This window comes from Sorex fumeus, unplaced genomic scaffold, assembly GCF_029834395.1.
Source record: "Sorex fumeus unplaced genomic scaffold, SorFum_2.1 ptg000024l, whole genome shotgun sequence".
NCBI lineage: Eukaryota > Metazoa > Chordata > Mammalia > Eulipotyphla > Soricidae > Sorex > Sorex fumeus.
Genome location: NW_026606081.1, coordinates 26250903 through 26257147, shown reverse-complemented (window position 1 = coordinate 26257147; position 6245 = coordinate 26250903). Strand labels below are relative to the sequence as shown.

At 35.5% G+C, this 6245-nt stretch overlaps 1 non-coding gene across 1 annotated transcript; it reads right to left on the bottom strand.

The window, feature by feature from the left end:
- Positions 1–1140: 1140 nt before the first annotated feature.
- LOC130023828 (U1 spliceosomal RNA) lies at positions 1141–1306 on the bottom strand. The gene has a single exon (XR_008792498.1). It is a non-coding gene; the product is annotated as a U1 spliceosomal RNA (small nuclear RNA).
- Between the last annotated feature and the right edge of the window lie 4939 nt (positions 1307–6245).

Sequence of the window (6245 nt, the reverse complement as noted above, 5' to 3'; positions counted from 1 at the left end):
CAAAGAAAAAATACATCACATTTTTTCATCGGTGTCACGACAGGTTGGCAGATACTAGAACGTATTATCAATGCCTTAAAGAAATGCAATTTAGGAAACTTATGCACTGTGGGAAGTTTACTGTAGCACTGCATGAAAATCCAGATTGTTGTGGTGCTTTTCAGTTTCTTCTCTAGGTATCATTTCCCACTGGTACATTAAGATGTGCTCTTGATGAGCTAGTTGAGGAGCTGCGCAAAGAAAAGTGAGCACCTTTTAAAGCAAATGATGCTTCTGAAATATTTTGGGAACAATTATGTTCTGGACTAAGGGTACAAAGATAATTCCACATACAAATTTTATCCTTTCAATTTTTTCAGAGAAAAGTTCCTATACCCAGGCAGAAACTCGACATGCAGGAAAATAGGGGCTTAAAATTCATGGTAAACCTTTAAAATGTTTTGTAATGGCATGAAAAATAGCTGCAAAATAGCTGTCTGTGAGTTATCATGAGATGAAGTGAATAAAACTGAAGTGCTGTCAAAATTTTAATTTTATCCTGGTCTTCCCAAGGTGTGCTTGGAGGACCGCTGTGAGGACTGAACTCAAGACTTCTGTATGCTCTCCACCACTTTGGGCTATGTCTCTCATCACATTATGCACTTTTTAAAACACAAATGAAAGTATTATAAATATTTTGATATGATGATAACAGTATATTACACTACTTCATATATTTTTTTAAAAAACAAAAAATAATTTTTTTAAAAGAAGTCACAGCTTTGAAATGGATTTTAGGGTTGGAGTAATAGTAAAGCAGGCATGGATTTGCCTTACACGGGGCCAGGCAAAATTTGATCCCTGGTACCACATGTGGGCCTCCGAGCCTGTCAGGAATTATTCCTGTGCACAAAGCCAGGAAGAAGCCCTGAGCATTATCCAATTTGCCCCCAAAACAAACAGATGGATTTGAATATTTCCAGTTATTTGATTATAGGAACTTTGTATAACCTCGTTAAATATATATTAGATGTTTTTCAAAATTAGCACTTTCGATATATAGTGAAGTTATTTGTTATTTATGTAAACAAATATTAGATTTTAATCTTAAGTTTAAATAAAAGGTTTTTATCATGCAGGCTAATAAGAAAATCCCACTTTCAGGGATAAGCACAAACTCAGATCCCACTATCAAAAATTCTGCAGTTGAGTTTTCCACATTTCGGAAAAATCACAGAAGTTAGCCATCTGGAGTGCAATGAATAAGCCCGACCTTGAGAAAACCATCTTTTTGCTTATCATGGTATCTAGCCTGGCAGGTAGGTATATAATTTTCTACTTAGTTATATTTGCTTTATGATATATTTTTTATTAAATTTAGTTTTAGGTGTTACAGTTAATATAACCATAAAACTAACCAAGCTTGATAAACGTTTAAATATCTTTTGAAATGCTAAGCCTGAATATCCAAAAGCAATAAAGAAAACAGGTAAAGGTAAATACATGATAACCTTTCAGTGTCTGTACTGCAAACCATAATGCTCAAAAAGATGAGAAAGAGAGACAAAGAGAGAGAGATTGAGTGAAAGAAGAGAAGTGCCTGACACAGAGGTGGGGAGGTGGAGGGAGGAACACTGGAATTGGTGGTGGAGAACGTGCATGGTGAAGGGATGGGTGTTGGAGCATTATATGACTGATATCTAATCATGAAAAACTTTGTAACTGTTTATCAAAAAATGGAAGAAAACACAATTTCATTGCTATGTAAAATTTTAAATTATCTATAATGTTGTAGTGAAGATGAAAGGGTTTTATAGTTATTGCATTATAATACTTATTATTTGGACTTACTTATGTATACCTAGGTTTTTGCTTTTGAGCATATAAAACATTGTCCTTTGTACATTTACCATCCAAGTTGATAAGTAAATAAGGTAAGAACATAAATTTTTCCTAGCTGACATAACTCTCGAAGATGTCCTTTCATACAGTCATAATGTGGATTTCCAGAACCATTTACTAATCTTAGGAGGGTTTTGAACATAAAGAGGGGAAGGATTATTTTTTAATTTTTTATTGAATCACTGTGAGATACACAGTTACAAAGTTATTCATGATAGGGTTTCAGTCCTACAATGTTCCAACACCATCCATTTACCAGTGTACAGTAAGTAGTCAAATATAAAATAAAATAAGTAATATGGCAGTAATCGTGTTACCAGGAGGAAAGAGAGAAGCTCTGATTTATAAAGTTTGTAGATTTCTTTAATGAAAATATTCCCACCAAGGCATATATCTGATGATAAAAGAACAGCATGTGGAGTCAGGAATTGATGTGTGTAATCAACTCATAGGAACTAGTATAAGCTGGTCTAGCCAGCCATTGGAGAGAGGCCAAGTCCTGTTGGCAGAAGATTATTCCATTCTCATTTGTCAAAAATTGTGTGAATCCCAGCAAAAATAGCTCCTGATTTGAATGTTCTTGTAATTTTACATTGTTCCTGCCAGTATTATATATGCGCTCTGTTCATGCTTGTTCTGTAAAAGTTCTAATTATTTTAATATTTTTAAATCAATCTCACCAAGGCATACATGTTCTACAAGTATGTCTTCTAGGAGGAGGTAGAGAAACAGGAAGAGCAAAATCATATTTCTGCAATAGATATTTTCATTTTTAGTCTATGTAAAAGTATTCCTCAATAAAATTAGTTGAAAGATTGAATAAGTGTCAATCAGAATGCCAAATCTGACATATATGAACAGTTCATGATTTTTCAAGATGTGCAAAAAACACAACCTCACTCCGTAAGAATTATCACTGTTATGAGTAAGTTTCTTCAGCACAAATCAAAAGGGAAATACTCTTATGTGGACTCATTTTTATTCTAGTGTTTTTCTAACTAAGCAAATTATGATTTTTCCCATTAAGATTAATTTAGGAAAAAAACACAGTGTTTGATTACCACTGGGTTTCTTTTCAATACACCACTCATATTTAAGAATCAATTAAACTTGGTTCATCCATTTCTTAAAAACGGTTTTAGATTGCTTTATATCTCCAAACTATTTGTCAAATTACTCTGCCATTATCTTTGTGTTCACTAAAGCAAGGGCAAAATTGTATTTAAACAACGGTTTACTTTAACATTCTAAAGTTAAAAAAGGATAATTGAACAAACACTATGCAAATATGCACTTGGAAATTAACATCCCCCCTAAATTCATAGTGGAATCTAATTCTACGGACGTAACGGAGTATGCTCTATGGATCATTCCCATTTTGTAAGTGGTATTCTTTTAACTTTCCTCAAATATTTTAAATGATAAGATGGAGAATATTCATCTTAGTAATTGAACACTTGTCAGCAAAGATAATTAAATCATCATGCAGCCAGCTTGGTTAGTTGGCCAGAGAAAGCACAATAATGGATTTGTGGATTCAAGCCATGGATCATTGTATAAAGCTCTTAAATTGGAGTGTTTGTCTCTGTGTCTCTCTTCCTCTAACTCTATTGTCTAGTTTGCTGTCAAGTAACTTTTCTTTGTAAGCAGTGAATTGGCTTCCATGGACAGTAGTTTGGTTTTCTTTTGGGGGACCACATATGGCTGTGCTCAGGGACTTATATACATATAATGCCAGGGATTGAACCAGGGTTGGCTATGTTACATAGTTATTTAAAAGTTTATTAAGCTTGCCTTACACCCTGGACAAAAGGTGCCTTACACCTTCTCCCATGGACAGAATTTCTAGGTATTAATTTACACAACTGGGCTGTTCACTTATTCGACCATAGCACTACAAGTGAATCATTCCTCTATTCACTCATTCTTTCAGAAGTACTATTTGAGCTTCATTTATTGAAGAATTCTCAAATTCATCTTTAGAGCAGCTGTAGGTTCACAATCTTCAACTCTGCTCCAACCTCCAATCCCACCAATTACACAGACTCTCCAGGATGTGTTCTCTACCAGAGTGCCCCATTCGTCACAAGTTCTTGAATAATTAATTTAGACAAACAGGCTGTTCAGTTATTCGACCATAGCACTACAAGTGAATCATTCCTTTAGCTATTCACTCATTCTTTTAGAAGTACTATTTGAGCTTCATTTATTAAACTGTCTGTCACTGTCCTCCCATTGTTCATCGATTTGCTTGAGTGGGCACAGTAACGTCTCCATTTTTTTGAGACTTGTTGTTACCGTGTTTGGGATATTGAATACATCACAGGTAGCTTGCCAGGCTTTGCCTTGCAGTCGAGATACTCTCGGTAGCTTGCCGGGCTCTCCGAGTGGGGCAGAGGAATCGAACCCAGCTTGGTCGGGCTGGCTACGTGCAAGGCAAACACCCTACCGCCATGCTATTGCTCCAGCCCCATTTATTAAAGAATTCTCAAATTCATCTTTAGAGCAGCTGTAGGTTCACAACCTTTAATTCTGCTCCAACCTCCAATACCACCAAGTACACAGACTCTCCAGGATGTATTCTCCACCAGAGTGCCCCATTCATCACAAGTTCTTGAATAAATATCTGATGACGTGGTGCCATCCTGGGAGCAGCAGACAGTGCATTTTTACTACCTTAAAAATTTTTCCATGCTCCCTCATTTTACCCACCTCCCACTGGCACACAGTGGCAACCACTGACTATGTAACTGTCCCACCCGGGCTATTTCTAGAGTGTGACAAAACTGGAGTTAAGTGTTGTGTAGCCTTTTCAAATTGATATCTTTTCCTTAGTGCATGTATTTATAATTCTTACATTTTTCTTTTCAGGGTTTGAGTTCATAGTTCTTAGCCCCAAACTGATTATATCGTCTGAATGGAATCATTGTGATAACTCAACATTTTATTTCCAGTAACAGGCATTTTTAGAGATTTAAGGGGAAACCTATGTCCTTCTGTCTGCACTCTTTGTCCTTATTGGCTGGGTACAAATGACACTTGTTAAATATTTTTGCCTGTATTCCAATTTTCATGCAAGGAATTGTGGTCAAACTCAGGTTCTCTGTAAAGTGTCTGTCTCTTCAGGTAGTTTTTGTTCTCCCTGGATAAGGGGGTAAGGTCAGATAGCAAAATGTTTTCATTTGCTTTCATGATGGTGTTCTAATTATTCAGATAATTTGGGAGTAATAGTTTCTTCTGTCACTCAGGTCTGTGAAGACTGGAAGTCACCTTGGGAACCTTCTTTCTTTTTCTATGGATCCTTCTGAATCGCAGACCTCCCCACCTGCCACCTTCTTTACCTGCCAGTTACCTTTAACATGAGGCTAGGGATTTAGAATTCTAAATTCTAAATCTAGTTTGAGATGATGATTCACTGACGTGTTTATTCTTGGATATAAGTAAAATAGATACATATTTATTATTTTCTTTCTAGTTTTACAGACTGAATAGGGAAAAGAGAGTATAGAATTATTATAACTCACTAAAAGATGGTTCATTCCTACCAATACTCTGAATGTTGCTAATGTCATGGCCTTACTACCATATACCCAAACAAAAAGATTCAAAACACAAAGGAAGAATGATTTGAACTATATAAATATTAATGTTTATCAAATGTATGTAGGCAGAGAAGATCAGGTGAATCCTTATTGTCATTCAAAGTATATGATTAAATTTTATGTTTGAATATCTGTTTTCTTATAATCTAATTTGGGGAATACATTTTATATTAATTATATGTGGCATTAAGCAAAGACATTTTCTCATTCTAGAGCAACCAACCTCAAACATAAGTAAATGAACTGAAAATGTGGCATAAATCACAGAATCATGGGAAAACTCAATAGCCCTGTCCTTAGAACTATAGGAACTAGGACTGTAGCAGGATAGTGTGTGTCATTCAAATAAAAAGCAACCCTAAGAGAAAGTAACATTTTCTGTTGCTTCAGGTGTTTCTAAATGGGAGAACTGAGAATCATGCTTTTTAAAAACAAAGTGCTGTTGGAAGCCTACTGCTCACCTAGCCAGCACATCAGTCCCTGTGTTCTCACTCTGAGAACTATTATCAAATTTACATTACTTATCTTCCCTGTCCCTGTCAGTTAATGTTATGTGCTAATCTCTGGAGAGTCTCAAAGTTCACACACACAGTGGTCAGTGAATGTTTTCTTGAAATAACACTTTCACCTTCTCATGTCTTCCATGTTACAATCCAATGCCTCAAAGCCCAAATTATCTTCTTTTTCTTTGGATGACAAACTGATTCTGTTCTTCAAAGGAGACTTAAAAGAAGAATATTATGATTTTTTATAAAAAAAACA